This window comes from Gracilinanus agilis, chromosome 1 (assembly GCF_016433145.1).
Source record: "Gracilinanus agilis isolate LMUSP501 chromosome 1, AgileGrace, whole genome shotgun sequence".
NCBI classification, from domain to species: Eukaryota; Metazoa; Chordata; class Mammalia; order Didelphimorphia; family Didelphidae; genus Gracilinanus; species Gracilinanus agilis.
The window spans coordinates 134,191,065-134,210,279 of record NC_058130.1 but is presented as its reverse complement, the minus strand read 5'-3'; the positions used below and the strand labels follow the sequence as shown (position 1 = coordinate 134,210,279).

The window sequence follows — 19,215 nt, the reverse complement described above, 5'->3', positions numbered from 1 at the left end:
TTTCAAGGGTCAAAAAGAACTTAACCTCAAGGGGAGCTTAAAGAATTAGAGGAAAGAAAAGAGGAAGAGATAAATTAATATTCTGACTAAATCTTATAACCTCCATAAGTGAATCAAAATATTTTTGGGGAGGGCTAGCACAAAAGCTGCCTAGAACACGAACTCAGTATGCATCAGATACAAGATGACTTCAGAGTGCAGCTGGGTGGCTCAGTAGATTGAGAGAACCAGGCCTAGAAATGAGAGATCCTATGTTTAAATCTGGCCTCAGACACTTCCTAGCTGTGTGACCCTGAGTAAGTCATAATCTCCATTGCCCAGCCCTTACTACTCTTCTGCCTTGCAACCAATACACAGTATTGATTATAAAAAGGAAAGTAGAGGGGGAAAAAAAGGAAGGTAAGGATTAAAAAAAAGGCAACATCAGGGGCCCCTAAGTGGCTCCATGGATAGAGTACTAAGCCTGGAGTTCACAGGGCCTGGGTTCAATTATGGTCTTAGACACTTCCCAGCTGTGTGACCAGAGGCGAGTCTTTTAACACCCTTTGCCTAGCCCTTGCCCTCCTGTCTTAGAGTTGTCACTAAGACAAAAGGTAAGGGTATATAAAAAAAAAGACTTGACCTCATAGATTTCTGACTTCTGAGGCTAGCTCTCTAATAAAGGCTAAATTGGCACAGTGAAATCATTCTCGGCTCCCATATACCCGGGGTCCAATCTCCCCAGAATATTTTTTGGGGAAAAGGGTAGAAGAGAGGATGGATCAATCCTTCTGAGTTTTCTCTCTGATCTCTCTGTAGCAGGATGTTATCTTGCAAGGTTTTGTTTTTCCTTTTTTCCAATAAAGGGAGGAGACAATATTGATTTTTGCTAATTAAAAAAAGCCACTAACATCTCTTGAGTGTAATCATTTGCCTCTCTAGCACTAGGGTTGACAGAATTCTATCTATCAGATCTTTTAAGTTCAAAGACTAGACTGCAGACTCACCCATTTTCTCCTTCCTTTTTGCTCCAACTACGGCCTCAGATGTAGCCCTGGCTCCCTCAGCCAAAGCCTGTGCTGCTAGACTCGTCTGAATCTATCATCTCCCAGGGATGCTTCTCCAACCAGAGTCCTTACCTGCTGAATGTCACGGCTCAGCACTCAGGCTCCTGGGAAACGAAGTGAGAAAGGAGCTGTAAATCTTCAAATCTGACCTTCAGCATATAAGTCCAACCTTAAAAGGAAGTTTTCTGTCACATTTCTAACAAAGTGACCTTGATAAAAACCAATGCTAAGTATCTGCAGTCAGATTTGACCCCAGGACTTCTCATCTCCAGGCCTGGCTTTCTATTCCCCCGAGCTGCCTAGCTGCCCCCTCAAATCCTTTTGAAAGGTCCTTGAGGAAAGGGACCATAATAGACAGCTGGCTTAAGACTCAAGAAGACCTGAATTCAAGTATTACTTCTAATACATACTGGCTATGACCTTGGGCAAGGTATTTGACTCCTCAATGCTAAGACTGTCGATTTCAGAGAAGGTGCCAACCTGCAATGGGCAAAGGAAATTTCTTAACAGAGGAGTTCCCTCTATCAATACATTTACAAATCCAGCTCTGGTCCCTATCCTTACTCTTAAGCACAAAGCACTGGGCTAAATATTGGAAACTCTAAAAAAAAAATGGAGCAATTCAGCAATAACATAGCTAACATAATTTTAGAAGAAAGGCTTCTATAGTTAGCGTCTCAACATTTCTTCTTACTTTTTTCTATTCCATCTGCCATGTGACTTAACTTCATCATTCAACTGAAACAGATCTCTCCAAAAGTTACCTTGATCTCTTAATTACCAAATCTAATGGCCTTTTCTCAGTCCTTATCCTTCTTGACTTCTCTGTAGCATTTGATCACTTCCCCCTCCTGAATACTCTCTCCTCACTAAATTTTCATGACATTACTTTCTGTGGGATCTCGTTGTATCTGTCTGACCACGGCTCAGCTTCTTCTGATGGCTCTACATCCAGGTCGTACTCCCTATGGGTGTCCCCCAAAGTTCTGTCCTAGGCCCTCTCCTCTTTTTTCTCTAAGGTATCTCACTTGGTGGTCTTGAAGTAGTCTGAATAAATGAAATAGGTTAGAGAATGAAGTAGAATTGAAGTAGATTAATCCATTCCTGACCCAATCCCTCCAGGAGGCCAAGCAATCTAGGCAAATGGTGGATCAGAGTCCAAATTCCCCAATGGACAACAAAGGGACATAGCTAACTTTGGAGGAGTAATTAAGTACAAACAAATAGGTCAGGATGGAATGCAAGGTAAACACATAGTTAACTAAGGATGAGTGTTTAGGTACATGTGAAAAGTAAATATCCCCTGGATGATCTGAGCATTATCTATTTGCCACTACCTGTGTTTGTGATGAGTGTTTTCTTGACAAAAACGAACCTGTATAGCCTTGTAGACCTTTGTAAGCTGTCTTGTAATGTCACTCTGATACAGCTTCCATTAGGGAAGACTGTCCCAGCTGGTAGATTTCTTTTTATTTTCTTTTTTTTAATCAATAAATAATGGTTCCAATTATTGAATTTCTAGATGTCTGGACTCATGTTATAAAGTACCCCACTTCATTCTCATCAGCTCCCATAGGTTGGGATTGATTTTCAGATCAACATATCCATCTCTAATCTCTCAGATGAGCTCCAGTCCCACATCACCACCTGTCTTTTGGACATCTCAAAAATGGATGTCCTACAGGGGGCAGCTGGGTAGCTCAGTGGATTGAGAGTCAGGCCTAGAGACGGGAGGTCCTGGGTTCAAATCTGGCCTCAGACACTTCCCAGCTGTGTGACCCTGGGCAAGTCACTTAAACCCCATGGCCTACCCTTACCACTCTTCCACCAAGGAGCCAATACACAGAAGTTAAGGGTTTAAAAACAAACAAAAAAAATAAATAAAATTAAAAAAATGGATGTCCTACAAGCATCTCAAACTTAACATTTCTGAAACAATTTGTTAATTTTCTCTTCAATTCCTCCCCTCCTCTTCTAAACTTTCCTTGTACTGTCAAGAACACTACTACCTAACTATGTGTGACCTGGGCAAGTCACTTAACCTCCTTTATCTAGCCCTTACTACTCTTCTGCCTTAGAACCAATACATAGTATTTATTCTAAGGTGAAAGGTAAGGGTTAAAAATAAATAAGTAAATAAATTTCCTTTAAAAAAAAAAGGAAAAAAAGAACACTTCTATCCTCCCTATTACTCAAACTCAAAATCTTGGAGTCATTATTCTTGACTTCTTTTCACTATTGCCAGATCATGTTTACAACTCTCATATACATACTCACAAACTCACCACCTTCACTTCTACCAGGCTCTCATCTCTATTGTCTGGACTGTTGGTGTCCCTGGCTCGAGTTTTATCCCACTCTGCTCCAATCTATTATCCAATTCATGTGTCAAAGGTATCTTTTCCACTTTCTCCTTATATATCGGATATGCCCAGAGTTGCTTACATGTTGTTGTCACCCTCATTAGAATGTGAGTTCCTTAGCAAGACCATTTTTTGCTTTTTTGTCCCTAGCACTTAGCATAGTGCCTGGCTTATAATAAGTGCATAAGAAATGCTTATTGATTTACTCACTGGTGGAATGACAAGCTATTGCCATGGTAGCACCCATAAATTCAGTTCTCTTCTTGGGGGGTAGATGGTGCTCTATTTAATACTCTCTCTTTTTCTACATCTGTTCATGGGCTCTCATGGGTCTTTTGCTTCTTTTATGTTTTCTTTAAGGTGAAATAAAAGCTTCCTGATACTTGAAACCCATATTATACTTTAAATGCTTGAATGGGAGATAGGGACTCTTTTTATCTACTTTTGGAGAAACCCTACACACAAGCTATACCATAATTTTACTAGCAAATTTTCCTGGAGTTGCTCCAGGTGGGCAATGAGCCCAAAAGAGAAAATGATCCTTTGAAGAACAGCCCCAGGTTTGGACAAGAAAGTGCTCCTTAGCTACTTCTGGACAAAAGCTCATGCTCTTTAATCTCATGAAACTGATTAGGGAATTTATCAAATTGAGCAGCATCTCCTTTGATTCATTCTTGTTACGGATAAAACTGTTAACAGTATAATAGTAGTCTTACACTATAAGCTCCGTATTTTTAATTCATATGGGTTTTTTTCAATGATAATTTTTTAAAAATTCAATGATAGTTTATTCAACAGAGACCATGGATAGCAATTTAGGCAAGCTAATCCAAGGAACATTTTATAATTGTATGTTGGGGTGGATGACTATTATAGTTACTTGGTTGTTTGAGAACTGATGCTCAGTGGTGGAAGAAGACCCTTGCTTTGGGCTATTGGTTTAGGCAAGTCTTTTGTAAATGGTAAGAAAAACATTGACAATTTTACAGAGTGCCAAGGTGGCAGAGGAGGTACACAGACCCATCTAATCTTTACCAAATTACTCTCCAAAAAACTATAACACCTCAGAATGAATTCTGGACAGCATGACCCACAAAAATACAGGGTGAAGTAATTTTTCAGCCCAAAACAACTTAGAAGGCCAGCATGAGAGATCTAGCACACCAGAATAAAGGTGGAACACAAAGCAGCACACCAGAGCAATGGGTCCTGGGCCCAGCTGAAACAGCATCAAAGACTTCCTGGGTTCTCAAGTACAGATGGTAAGGAGAGGAGTCAGGGTGCATTGGACAAGCGCTCAGATGGAGATTATAAGGGTCCCTTTGGAGGCTCTCAGTGCAAGAATCTTGTCACATTGCTCATAAGTAGAACCAGTAGTACTGGGATGCAGTTTCAAGGTGAGGAGGAGCACCAGCATAAACCAACATTTTCAGCCACAGGGGAGAAAGAGGCCCTGGTCATAGTTCCAAGAGGTAAAAGAGTGTTTAGGGTTACTCACAGGCTGGGAGAGTATTAAATACACCTCTCTTTACCATCTTGGAAGAACTAAAAGCAGATAGATTTCCGGAGCCAGCTCTGAAAGCGGCTGCTCAAAGAACCTGAAGGTTGGAATAGTGCTCCCTTGACCATGTTACAGAGCCCAACTTCATCAGTTTTTTAAACTAAAAGAAAATAAAAAGACTAGAGAATGAACAAACAACAAAAAAAGAAAACATAGAAAATTATTTTGGTGACAGGGAAGACCAAAATATGAGCTCAGAAAAAGATGACAAAGTCAATATTCTTGCATCCAAAGCCTCTGAGGAAAATATGAATTGCTCCCAACCCTCAAATGAATTAATGAATGAATTCAAAAAAGATTTTAAAAATCAAATAAGAGAGGTAGAAGAAAAATTATGGGGAAAAAATGAGAGTGATACAGGAAAACCATGAAAAAAGAGTCAATAGCTTGGTAAAGGAGACAGAGAAAAAATACTGAAAAATTAATCCCTGCCCTTAAGGAGTTCATGATCTACTGGGAGGGAACAACAAATAAATATTTACAAACAAGCCCTACATAGGATAAATAGGAAATAATTCTTTTTAATAGGAAATAATTAAGAGAGGGAAAGCACTAGAATTAAGAGGGGTTGGGAAAGGCTTCTTGCAGAATCTGGTATTTTAGCTGGAACCTAAAGGATGCCAGAGAAGCCAGTAGCCTGAGATGGGGAGGGAGAGTATTTCAGGCACGGCAGGCAGCCAGAGAAAATACCAGCGGAGTGGACGATAGGAAGGTAGGAGGCGGCTAAATCATGAAGAAATCCAAAAGACAAGTGGAATTTTGTATTTGATCCTAGAGGTGATGGGGAGACACTGAATTGGATTGATTGGGGCCAGGGAGTGGGGAAAGCCATGCAATCAGATTTGTGCATTAGGAAGGTCAGTTTGACAACTGAGTCAAATATGAATCGGAAGATACCAGAGAGAGGTAAAGGGAGGCAGCATGTTGTTGAGCATCCAGCGACCCTGTTCAGCTGGTTGCAAAGGCTAGTCCCATATGACTGGCGGTTAGTCAACTGAGTTATAGCTATAGGGGCATCAGCATGGAAATTCCAGTCATATTCAGGGTGCATCACTGCTCATCAGATGTCCTGGCCACATGAATGAGGTAGGAGTGATTGGGGACTGATGCAGAAAAATATAGGCAATGACTACTGAGCCTGCCCATGTCTTCATCTATTCCTCATATCGTGGACTAGCCAATGAGAGCTTAATTCTGGGAGCATGCTCAACAGGCACTGCCTGCTGGCAACCCAAGCAAGCTCATCTAAACAAATTGAGGAATTTATGAGCTGAAGTGCTCTCTCTCTACACACACACACACATTTCTAGTCATTTTATGAACTGTGACTACAATGTACATTTTTTTTTCTATTTACTGAAGACTTTATTTGTGTGGTCACAGTTCATAAAATGACTGGAAGACTTGAGTTCAAAGACAGGAGCATTCCACTCTGATAGAGGCTGTTAGAATACTCTGGGGTGGCATTCAACATGGAAGGCTGAGTTCTTTTCTCCAAAGCCTTGCTGCACTCACAGGACAGTTTTACCAAAGGACCTCCAGGGACTTTTGCTTTACAGGCTCTGACACTGAGGGTCAGGCTCTGGACTTGCCTGTTTCAGTCTGTTTATGCAGAGGTGAAGGGTCAGTGGCTGAGCCAGTCTTTCTCAGGCCATCCTTCTAGCTGTATTGCTTTGAGATTCCCCAAAAAAGCCAGTTTAAGGGGTCAATACCCTAGAGTCGGTATGGGGTTCTGATCACTGAAACAGGCAGTGATGAGGTTAGGCATTATTTCTCACTGTGTGGAGCTTGAGACACATCATTGAGGGTCTTTCCTCTGAGTTTGCATGGCTTTCATGGCCTATATGTATATATAGAGAGAAAGAGACACAGAGACACAGATAGAATATATATACATATACACATATAAAGATGTACATATAATTAAAAATAAGTAGAGATAAGATAAGAATAAGTAGAGATATCTTATCTCTACTTATTTTTAATTATATGTACATCTTTATATGTGTATATATACAGAGAGAGAGTCCAGAAAAGAGTTTAAGGTAAAATTTCTTTTTTTTCAATATAATAGAGGAGCCAGAGATACCCTTAAAGAAGACAAAGGAATAGTCAAAGAGATTGGAGGAATAAGATAAAAATGATGTAAAGCCTGTGCTTGGAATGAAACCTCATTACAGGTTGCTCCAATCACCCAACCTGCATTCTCACTGCCAGGTCTGGGTTTCCCAGAGGGGAGTAGGACAAACTGCTACAACTCAACACTCTCTGTCTAGTTCCTAAGAATAAAGTAGGGTTAGAGCTAGAAACCATCTATGTTGTAGGGCCCCGGCTTCTTGTGATCACTCTTGTTCTCTGCCTAACTCTCCTGTTTCTTTCTCTGTCTGTAACTTCTGCTGTCTTCTTAACTTGCTTTAATATCCCAAATAGAGCTTCCTAGTGGTCAGTGATTCAGCTTTACCTTCTGAGGTAAAACTAAAGAAATCTATCTTTCCATTGCACCTGGATATCCCACTACCTCATAAACATCCCAAACGTAAAGTCTATCAATAATAAGATCATTAGCCTAGAACTAGAAAAATGGAGGCTCAGAGAAGTACTTTGCCCTAGGTTTCACAGGTGGTAAGTGAGAGAGACATGACTAGAATGTAAGTCTATTCATTTTGAATCCAATATACATTTTTGTACTTTCCACCACATCACCCTGCCCTCCATTCCCCTAGGCCCATTACAGGCCATGCCATTCTGTTGAAGCCCACCTGTTCTTTAAGAGTCATCTGTCTATAGAGTCCAATAAGAGCCCAGATACCTGTCTATACCGGTGTCTCCTCTCCTCAAGGTCTGGATGTATGGTTTTATGCTCAGGGGATAGATGTTTATCTGCCTCCTAAAGCTGCTATCTTTATTAGGGCCTGGATTTCCATCTGTCCCCTCAGACTTTAGATGTCAGTCTATCTCCTCAGGGTGTAAATAGTTCCATTTGGGTGCCCATCTGTCCCTGTCAGGATCTGGATGTCTCTGTCCTCATTTCATGACTTAGATATCTATATAACTAAAAAGCCTGGATGTTGATCAGTCCGCTATGATCCTGGATTTTTGTTCCTTTCAGGGTTTGAATATCTACCTGTCCTGGTCAGGCCAGGACCTGCATGGCTATCTGTTCCCTCAAGGGTAGATGTCTGGTTCTTCCTTTCAGAGCTTGAATATCGTAATGCATATCTATGCTTAGTATCAAAGGATTATAGTTCTCTGGAGCTAGAAGGGACTTCAGGGACCATCTAGTTCAACTCTCTCTGTCCCTCTCATTATACAGATGAGAAAAACAGAGACCTAGGAAGATTAAGTGATTTATCCAAAATTGCACAGAGCTAAGAGAGATAGGAATTGAATACAGATTCTTTGACTCCAAAGCTAATTCTTTCCAGGGTGCCTTCCTATCTCTGGATATGGTACTGTCCTCTCCATATCTGGTTAGCTCTTTTCTCTTTTCTAAGGGTCTCTCAAGGGCCTTTGTCATTTTCTCTCTCTTTCTTTCTCTCTCTCTCTCTTCCTTCCTTCCTTCCTTCTCTCTCTCTCTTTCTTTCTTTCTTTCTTTCCTCCTTTCTTTCTTTCCTTCTTTGTTTCTTTCCTTCTTTGTTTCTTTCTTTTCCCTTATATTCTATCCTAATAATAATTCTAAGACAGAAGGGCAAGGACTAGGCATTTGGGCTTAAGTGACTTGCCCAGCGTCACATAGCTAGGAAGTGTCTGAGTTCAGATTTGAACCCAGGACCTCCCATCTCTAGGCCTGACACTCTATCCGCTGTGCCATCTAGTTGCCCCTGTTTCATTTTCAAAGTCTAATGACATGGAGAACATTATGAGATGTAAAATGGATAACTGACTACATTAAATTTAAAAGGTTTTACATGAACAAAACCAGTGCAACCATGATTAGAAGAAAAACAACAAAATGGAAAAAAGACCTTATAGCAAGTATCTCTGACGAAGACTTTGTTTCTTATATATATAAGAACTGAGTCAAATTTATGAGAATAAAAAATATTCTCCAGTTGACAAGTGGTCAAAAGATGTTTACAAGCAATTCTCAGATGGAGAAATTAGAATTATCTTTAGTTATATGAAAAAAAGATAAAACAATACCTGCCCTTAAGGGGGTTTATAAGCTACTGAGGGGATATGAAACACAAAATAATTTGAGGAAAGAGGAAGTAGTAATGAGGAAGGTGACCAAGAAAGGCTTCCTATAGGAAATAACCTATGAGGTGAGCCTTTTAGGAAACTAAAAACTCTAAGAGGTTGGGAGTCCAAAGAACTAGATTCCAGTTATGGGGAGATAATCTGGGCAAAGGCCCAGATGTGAAAGATGGAATATATAGGCCCATTTGGTTGAGGTGTAGAACACACAACTGTAAGGTGAAATAATGCTGAACAGTATGTAATTAAAATTAGGACTCCATTTCCCAGAACCCTACTTTTGTCCTTACATTTTGGAGATAAAGTTTCTGTAATCCCACCCTCTCATTCTCTCTTCTCCAGATATGAAGAGGGAGAAACTGCTCTTTACTCAGATTCTTTCTATTTCCTCTATTTCAAGTGATTATTAATAAATCTTATAAAATATAATACTTGGAGTTATTGGATATTAATTTTAATCTTACAACAGTCATTTTGGAGCCAGGTTGGGGAGAGCTTTAAATTCCAGGTTAAGGAATTTGTATTTTATACTAGGGAAAATAGGTAACTACTTGGGAATTCTTGAAGAAGGAAATGCCATGGTCAGGCATTAGGAAAATTTTCTTGACAGCTATATGTGGAGAATAGCCTGCAGAGAAGAGACCCAAAATAGGGTCTATTGGGAAACTACTGCTGTGATCCCAGAAAGAAGTGAGGAGGGTCTGAACTAGAGAGATGGCCAGGTGAGAGGATGGAAACTTTGTAGGGAAGAGAGAAACTAAGACATTCAGCAACTGATTTTTTCAGGGAGGGTGAATTACAACTGAATGCTGGTTCTCTTAATAGAAATAGGAAGTTTGTAGCAAGGGTAGTTTTGAGGATGGGAATGAGAAAACATAAGAGTTCTATTTTGGACATGTTGAATCTGAGATGGAGGAAGGAGACATCAGAGTGAAGAGGCTCAGAAGACAGTTAGGTGGTAAGGTAGCTTGAAACTCAGAAAAGATATTAGTCAATAGTCAACAAGCAATTGCTATGTAATGGTCACTCTGCTAAGCAGAAGCCACCAAGAAAATAAAAAACATGGTCCCTAGTCTCGAGGAACTCACATTTTAAAGACAGAGACTGAAAATACGTACATATGTACACACATATATTTGTGTATATATATATATATATATATGTGTGTGTGTGTGTGTGTGTGTGTGTGTGTGTATACATACACATGTACACATATAATACATTTAAAGATTGGGAGCTGATGAGACCACCAAAAGAGGAGTTACAGAGAAAAGAGAAGGACTAGGACAGAGCCGTGGGAAACACTCAGGGTTATGGGGCAGAAGATGGATGGTGAGCCAGCAAAGGGTACCGAGTAATATTTTAGACAGGCAGGAGAATCAGGAGAGAAGCATCACAAAACCAGGGGAAGGCAAGAATATACTGAAGGAGATGTTCAATGGGTATCAAAAGTTGCAGAAAGGTCAAGAAGGATAAAAAAAAAATTAAGAAAAAAAGTCATCATACTTAACAATTAAACATGGAAACTGTTACCTTGCCTGATACTTAGTGAGCATTTAATAAGTGCTCCTTGAATAAATGAGCCAGTTAGCTGGAAGAGAATTAGAAAGAATGATGGTGAAGGCACTATGATGAGAATCAAGGGTACACGTATGGGAGTTGACCTTCATCTGAGACTGGCAAAAAAGAAGAGAGAAGTAAGAAGAGATTATCTTAAGGGTCTGTGAGACGTAGAGAACGGGAGAAGAGGGAGCTCATGGCAAATTGCCTCAATTTTCCCGTTCAAGTATGATGCCAGGTCCTTGGCTGGGGTGGGAGTGGGTAAGGGAAGGACTGCTGCGGGAGGAGGGAGAAAACAGGTCTGAATCGGACGTGGTGCGGGAGTGGTAAAATCAATTAGGAAGAAGCAAAAGCATTGCCTTGCTTAAATGAGAGCCCAGTTGAGAGGAGATAAAAATTTGTAGTGAATGTGGTCAGACCATCCAAGGTCACATGCTAGTAAGTAACAAGGCAGGGGAAAATCCAGGTCTTCGGTCTCAGAATCCCTAAGGATGCCTATTTTTCGCGGCACGCTGCCGGGGTTGGGGGTTGGGGGGTGTCCTCCCTCATATGGGAGGAAAACCGAGAGCAAGCAGCACCACAAACTCCGAGTGGCTAGTCCAACTCTGTCAAATACAACCGAAACGTCGAGAAGGTAGAGGACTGAGAAAAAGAAATTAGATTGGGCCAGAGGGGCTGAATGATTGCCCGCCCCTACAATATGCAAATGAATGCAGAAAGGAAAACCCCCAAGGGTTCCTTTCTAAAAGGATCAACGTCCCCCTCTCCCCTGCCGAACTATGGTTTCATCCAGCTTCCCTACCCCTCCTTTTCCATGGTTTCGCCCAAGAGCTAAAAGAATCCTATCGATGATTCTATGCTCAGGTTCGCTACTCCATCGATTCGCTCCGACTCTCCCAGCCGTCCTGAGCCCCGGTGGAGTGGGGATCCCTGTGTGATTGAGGTACGGTGTCTGGGTCCCTGTGGCAGGGGGCTCGGGAGGCAGGCTGAGAATCGTAGGGGCAAGGGGGGAAGGTTTAGGGAGCCAGCACGACTCCACGGACCCGGGCCGGTGCATGGACTAAGGTGGCTCTCGACCCTTAAAAACCCCCGCCCCACCGGCTCGACTGTAAATTCAGCTGAGCATGCGCCATGACGACGGCGACGGTGGCGGCTGCAGCCGCTTGGTCCGGGCGGCCGCTCCTCTCCTCGACTCCCCTGGACTGTGCGCCTGCGCTTCACGTTCTTGCGCCACTCCCTGGCCTGGCAGGCGGTGGTTGCCCCCTTGTGGCTCGAATGTGTGCTGCAGGGATGAGTCAGGGCCCCTCCCACCTCCATAGTCCCTTGAGCTCCGGGGTGGGTTAAAAGGGGGCAGGCATCCTATTTCTCCTTTAAAAAAGATCCGACCTTCTGGGTGCTGGGCTCTCAGGAACGGCCTGGTTCATCCAACTAAGATTTATGCATGTATACACTTGTTATAATTGGTCTCCCTTAAAAAAAACAAAAGCTTCCATATTGCAAGCCTGCTGAAGGGCCTGAGCAAAATTTTCTGTAGGTACTGGCACAGTCCCTTGCACATTGTAGGAGCTTAATGCATAGTTGTTAGAATGAATATTTGCAATCACAGCACTCAGCATAATGTGTTGCACTCAGTAGGTATTTAATATTGTTTTTGTTGCACTGTTGAACCAAGTACCTATTTTGTGTAATGCCACCGTCAACGATCTACATAGGATTAGGGAGCACAGAGCACATGGGCAGAAGGCATAGTGTATGGGAACTGTTTTTCATCCCATCTCTAGCCTGTTTAAGTGCACTCCTCACCAGAGGGCATTAAAGATTCTGAGACATGCAGATGAAGAGGAAGCAAATTGCAGGAATAGAGATGAAATGGCATTTTGGAGGGATAACTAGTAATCTAACATGATTGAAGCAGAATATATGTGAAAAGGAGTGTTCTGGACTGGGCTGGAGTCAGGTCAGAATCTAATTCAGATTCAATATTGAAACAAAATGAGACAAGCACCTACCGTGTGCTAATCAAAGTGCTGTGGAGACAAGGAAAAAAAGACTCATTCAACAATTGTCAGTTGATAGAAAACTGTATCTAGACTAAAGATCTGAGTTCAAATATAATCTCTGACATTTACTGACTTTATGACTGCACAAGTCACTTGGCTTCTGGCTTCCTCAATTTACTTGTTCCTATAAAATGAAGATACTGGCACTTATCTCTCAGGTTTGTTGTGAGATTCACCTGAGATAATATTTGTAAAAAGCACTTATCACAGTGCCTGGCACATAGTTGGTGTCTGATCCTTTTCTTTCCATAGTTAGATCATATTCAATAAAATTATGCATTGAGGACATTTCTAGTTGACTCCACTGAGTAAAGCTCTCACCTGAGTTGTCATCATTTTCTACTAGCCAGGTATCAGAGAATACCTGAAGTTCCTTCTAGTTATTTTGTACTTAGGGAATTAGGAAATCAGGTCAGCTTGGTCTCAATATGTTTTTTTTAATAATTTGACCAAAATTTCTTATTTAATTAAATCTTTCATGCATTTCAATCATTGTGTTTAATAGATTTTATTAGTTAAAAATCAAGCAGTCTTATACAGAACAGTGAAATGACAAAAATAAAGGACACTGTAGGATATATACACAAACACACATATATACATTTATTTATTAAAGGTCTTCCTTTCTTTGGCTTTATCAACTATAACTTTAGATCACTAAAGATAAATTACTAAATTTATTACTCTTTTACTTCTCTAAAATCCTTATTGCCATTACTATCCACCATAATCCAGACCACTTCTGAATTTCATCCATAATCTCATCTGTAAAGTTTCCCTGAATAATTATTTCATTCTCCCCTGTAACTGAGGTACCTCAAGGAAAGTTTCTGAGCAAAAGAACTTTGTACTTCTTTAAGGTCAGTTTCATAATTACAAGGCTGCATACCCTCATTAGGTATTTCTTTGCTCTAGGAATTCTGGCTATCTTAACCTTTTGTGATACTATTCTTTGTTTTATTTGACTTTCCACCTGTCTTTTCCTATTTTCTTCTTTCTCTTTTCATGTTTCAAAGTGAAATTTTGTAAACTCATTTGGAAAATTCTTCTCTAACCACCAGCAACAGCAATATGTATTTACTATGCTCTGCTCAAAATTAATAGACTCCATAGTAAAGGAACTAAAGTGGGTAATCTGTGTCTAACTTTGTATTTTTCCCTGGGTTCTTTTAGACTTTGTGCCAGTGGACTCAGAAAAGTCTATAGACATTTCATAGATCTGTATTTACAGCCCCCACCACCTCCACCCACTAAATACACACTAAATACATTCATTTCCTCCTCCTATCCTAAGCACTACAGCCCCCTCACCCTCAATATCTTTTTTTTTTTTTTTTTTTAACTCTTAGCTTCCATCTTAGAATCAATACTGAGTGTTGTTTCCCAGGCAGAGGAGTGGTAAGAGCTAGGCAGTAGGGGTTAAGTGACTTGCCAAGGATCCCACAGTTAGAAAGTGTCAGTGGCCAGATTTAAACCCAAGACCTTCTATCTGTAGGGCTGGCTCTCAATCCACTGAACCACCTAGCTGTCCCCCTCAATATCTTTTTTTAAAAAACACAATTACATGTAATAAAAAATTTCTACACAAGTTTTCCTAAGTTATATGATAAAATTTATTTTCCTTCTTCCCATCCCTTCCCCTTCCTGGTGTTGGCAGGTGATTTGATCAAGGTTATACATGTATTATCATGCAAGATATATTTCCACCTCAAAATCTTTTTAAGGAAAAACTTGTCTAACTTGCATGGATACAAGGATTACTCCTTGTACCTACTACTACAAGGAGTGATAATATAAAAGTAACTTGAAGCCAGATAATAGCTTGAAAAGCCAGTTTCTATTTTATCCTAGAGACAATAGCAAATTGGTAAAGGTAGGACAACCAACATTATAGATTTGAACCCAGAACCTCCAGTCTTTAAGCCTGGCTCTCAATACACTGAGCTACCTATCTGCCTGTACCCACATTATTGAGAACAGTTCTAGTTCAATACCCTCATCTTACAGTTGAAGAAGTATGTAAAGTTTCTTCTTCCTCTCATTTTCCATCCTTGCTTCTGTGGATATTGAGTATGTATGTTCTGATACCTAAGTAAGTCATGGGAGTGTTTCCAGGTTCTCCAAGGCCATAGAGACCTATGCTTTCCCCATCCTTAAAAAACCTTCATTTGATTTTTCCTCCACTTCTTTACTTCCCTTTTCACTTGTCAACTACTTGTCTCTGCAGCATTTGATATAATCAGCCACCCACTCCTCTGGATGCTTTTTCCTTTTGGTTCTATGACACTTTTTCTTGTTTTTTTTTTTTTTTCCTCTTCTTTACTGGATCATCCTATGTCTCTCACTCTTTATAAGCAGAACTCCTCAATGCTGTATGCTGGGCCCTCTTCCTATCTCTGTATTCTCAATATTGGTGATCTTATGTATTCAGATGTCATCTCAAAACAGATCATTCATTTCCAGATTTAGATATCCTATAATCTTTCCTCTTAACTCTAGTCTTTCGTTACCAATTGTCTGTAGACCATCTCTATCTCAAGTTCAACTGACACTATTTATATTCTTTACCCCCTTATAGGTATCGCAAGCAGCTTTCCCAATAGAAGGATTTGTTTGCTTTGAGCCTTCCATACTTTCATGGCAGGTCATCTTGAACTGGGATTCATCCTTAGGTGGAGAACCCATTTCATCCTGCTTCACCACAACAGCCTGAGAAAAGCACCAATACCTCAGCCTTCTGAACCATCCAGCTTCTAAACACCACACCTTCCCTAAGTTCTCTTGAGCCACTGTCTTTCCAGTCACCTCGGTTCAGAAAGGATGGCGGCATCTTTGATTCTTCTCAACCACCACAGCTGATCAGTTGCCAAGTCTTGTCAATTTAACTTGCCCATCATTTCATATTCATCTCTTTACTTCCACTCACATGACCATTACCCTAGAGTTGAGGCTCGCATCACCTCTTACCTATTGACTTTAAGGCAATATATCAGTTTCTCAGCCTGGCCTTTCCAGCATTCTTCAATCCAGCTCTCACCAGGCCTAAAGTACATAACTCTCATTCACATAATCTGCATTGAGCCAAACTGGACTAGTTTAAACCAAGTGGGACTAATCCATGAGTATGCCATTCCATCTCTTATCTCCGTGTCTTTGCAAAGGTCACTTCCCAGGCCTGGAATACATTCTTTCCTCCGCCCAGCTTATCATGATTGTTCAAGATTCAGCTTAGTTGCCACCCCCTCCGTGAAGCTTTCTTGTGTTCTTCCAGTTGTTAATGTACTCTCCCAGCTTCTCAAATTTACATATTTTTATTTACATTTTAATCATTTTCTAGAACATAAACTCCTTGGAGGCATCTCATATCTTTTCATCACTAGTACCTAGCCCAGGGCTTTATTTTCAGTAAGCACTTTATTTACATATACATGCAAAGTTGGCCACTGCCTGACAGATTTTGTTCATGATTTCTCACCTCTCGTTTTCCATCCTTCCTTCTGTGGTTGTTGAGGTATGATTTTAAGTGTCCAAAACGAAACAGTGAGCAGTGGACAATATATCTGATATTTAGATATTAGTCACTCTCTTTATCTGTGGACAGGCTGCCATTGGCAGAGATCAGTTGATTCTCAACCAGATTTTGCCCTTTCACTAAGAGTTGCAATGTACGGTCAGTCTTAGATTATGGGTTTATAGAGCAGAAAGCCACCTTGTGGGTATTTCAAGTAGCTTTACCCAGTAAGAAGGAAGTGTTTGCACTGAGCCATCCACACTTCACAACAGGTCGCTTGGATGTGTATGGATTCATCTGAGAAAAGCAGCAACACCTTGGACTTCTGGAGCATCATATACCCAAAAGTCTAACCTCTCACCACCAGAGCCACAGACAACAGGTCAGACAGGAATTAAGTACCTTGTCCACAAGCAGATTCTCTTCTGGATGTTCATCCCCTATTTTCTTGGAGTGAGGCAAAATAACTGGCATCAAGTGTGAGTTCACCTGGAGATTCAAGAACCAGGTATTGACTGATAGGGAGCCTAATGTTCAACCTGACCTTTTTTTTTTCCCCCCTCAACCTTTGTGATCACAGGAAGCTCAAGGGTTGTTACTTCTTCCATCCTTTGTCTAGCATACTTCATCTCTTCCTCTCCAGACCTCTGACCACTAGACAAAATTCCCTCTCCTAGCTCCATCCCCTTCACCTCAATCCTCCCCTTCCTGCTTCTTACCCTCTTCCATTCTTCACTTGTATTGTGCTCTCTAGAACCCCCATGCTGTCACTAATAAAATTCTCTTCTCTTCATCCTAGACCTTTCCTCCCACATACTCTCTGTACTCCTAGGATCCTGGCTTCATCCAGAGGATATCAGATCTTTGACTACCTCTCTATCTCTAAGGGCTTCTTTCATGTATCCTAACAGAATGAGACCCGGGGAAGTATGGGCATACTTCTTGCTCCCTAGTATTACTTCTAGACCTTCCCTCCATTGCCATTACTTGGCAAACTTTCCTCCTTTAGGGTTAACTTAATCCCTCTATTGCACTTTATCCAAATCCTTGCTGCATGTATTTTTTAGTCTCCAGTTAATTCATTGCCTCCTTTCTCAAGAAATTCAATCCCTGGGGGCAGTTGGGTGGCTCAGTGGATTGAGAGCCAGGCTTAGAGACAGGAGGTCCTGGGTTCAAATCTGGCCTCAGACACTTCCTAGCTGTGTGACCCTGGGCAAGTCACTTAACCCCCATTGCCTAGCCCTTACCACTCTTCTGCCTTGGAGCCAATACACAGTAAGGGTTTTTAAAAAAAAAGAAAAGAAATTCAATACCTTATTTGTAATTTTCCTTTCCATTCTAACTCTTTCCCTCATACTTCAATAAACATGTTTATATCTCATCAAACACATTGGCCTTCTTCAGCTCATGTGACTTACATCTTTACCTCTGCCATGCACTAGAATTCTTCTAGTCTTACCTTGACCCATAAATTGATATTTCCATGATCCTGAACTCTTATATTCTTCTCTCTGATAATAATTTTCAATTATGTCATCTCTCTTTTGCCTCATTCTTCCTTTTAAAATGTCTTTTAAAATCATGCCTGTATAATTAGCCAGTTCAACCCTGTACTCTCCTTTACATTTGAATCCCTGACCCTCTTGTCCTGTTGCCATTCATGACATGCCAGACTTTAGCCTTGGGTTATCTCCACCATCCTGTGTTACTTTTACTCAACTTGCTGCTAAATGTCACTTGAGGAAATTGCACAACCACCACACAGGTCAGAGGCAGATTGGTGTTACCTCATTTCCACTGCTGCAAAGGAGTCCTTTTATTCTTGGCTGACTGATGCCAGATTTCATTCCCCACGGAGACTGTTCCAGATGTTTTCTTTTCTCCTTAAGTTCTGTATGCCACCCTTTCCCCTGGCCTTTTCAGGAGAGGACCTCAGCTCCTATTTTACGGGAAAAATTGATGCTGTCTTCCAGACTCCCTTATTAGTTAATCAGTAAACTTTTATTAAACACCAAGCTAGGGGATACAGGTAAAAACCCAAAATGAAACAATTTGCCCTTGAACTCAAGGAGTTCACATTTGATTGGATCTAACAACATGTACACATATAGGTGGATTAAAAATATGTACAAAATAAAACCAAGGTAATTTCCTGGGAGGAAACTCTACCAGGGGCCTAGAGCAGCCTGGGAAAAGCTTTATGTCATGGGAGATGCTTGATCAAGCTTAGAAAGTAGCTAGGGATTCAAAGAGGTGGAGATGAGGAAAGAATAGCCCATATGAAGGTACAAATGGGAGAGGTGGGCTGTCTTGTGTGAGGAATTGCAAGTAGCAGCAGAGTGAATATGTGATGAGGAGTCGTGTAATAAATCTAGAAAGGGAAGCTGGACCCCTATTGTGAAGGTGTCTAAGTGCCAAACAGGAATTTGTATTTGATTCTAGAAGCAGTAGGAAACCATATCCGTTTCTTCCCTGGGATATACCACCTGTTAAGATTAAAAATGATAAAGACTGATATAAATATAGAAATTAGTATTTTAATTAAAGCCATGGCCATGCTGGTAAAATCATTAGACCACGCACCAGTAAAAATTCAAACTGCCTCCGCCATTTTACCTTTTGTACCTTCCCGCGCCTGCTAGCTCAGAGAGAGCTTCCTTTCGGATTCTCCTCCCATTTAAACTCTCCTATGCGTGGTGACGCAGGCGTCCCCATACCCAAAGAACTGGAACCAGAAACCCGTTGGACCACGGGAAATGTAGTTTGATAGTTCCCACGTGTCCATAGAAAATATATATATACTTTTAAATGGCATCTCTCAAATTCCAATTAACACACCAAACCTCTCTCTATTGTTTCCTTCCATTTTCTTCTCCTTTGCTGTATATATATATATATATATATATATATATATATA

At 40.8% G+C, this 19,215-nt stretch overlaps 1 protein-coding gene across 2 annotated transcripts in view; it reads left to right on the top strand.

Annotated features, from left to right (window-relative positions):
• Nucleotides 1-11,586: 11,586 nt before the first annotated feature.
• MLST8 (MTOR associated protein, LST8 homolog) overlaps nucleotides 11,587-19,215 on the top strand; it is a 24,590-nt gene continuing 16,961 nt past the window's right edge. For both annotated transcript variants that reach the window (XM_044657201.1, XM_044657193.1), the window contains exon 1: nucleotides 11,587-11,670. The gene's annotated coding sequence lies outside the window, so the exon portion shown is untranslated. The remainder of the gene's footprint in view (nucleotides 11,671-19,215) is intronic.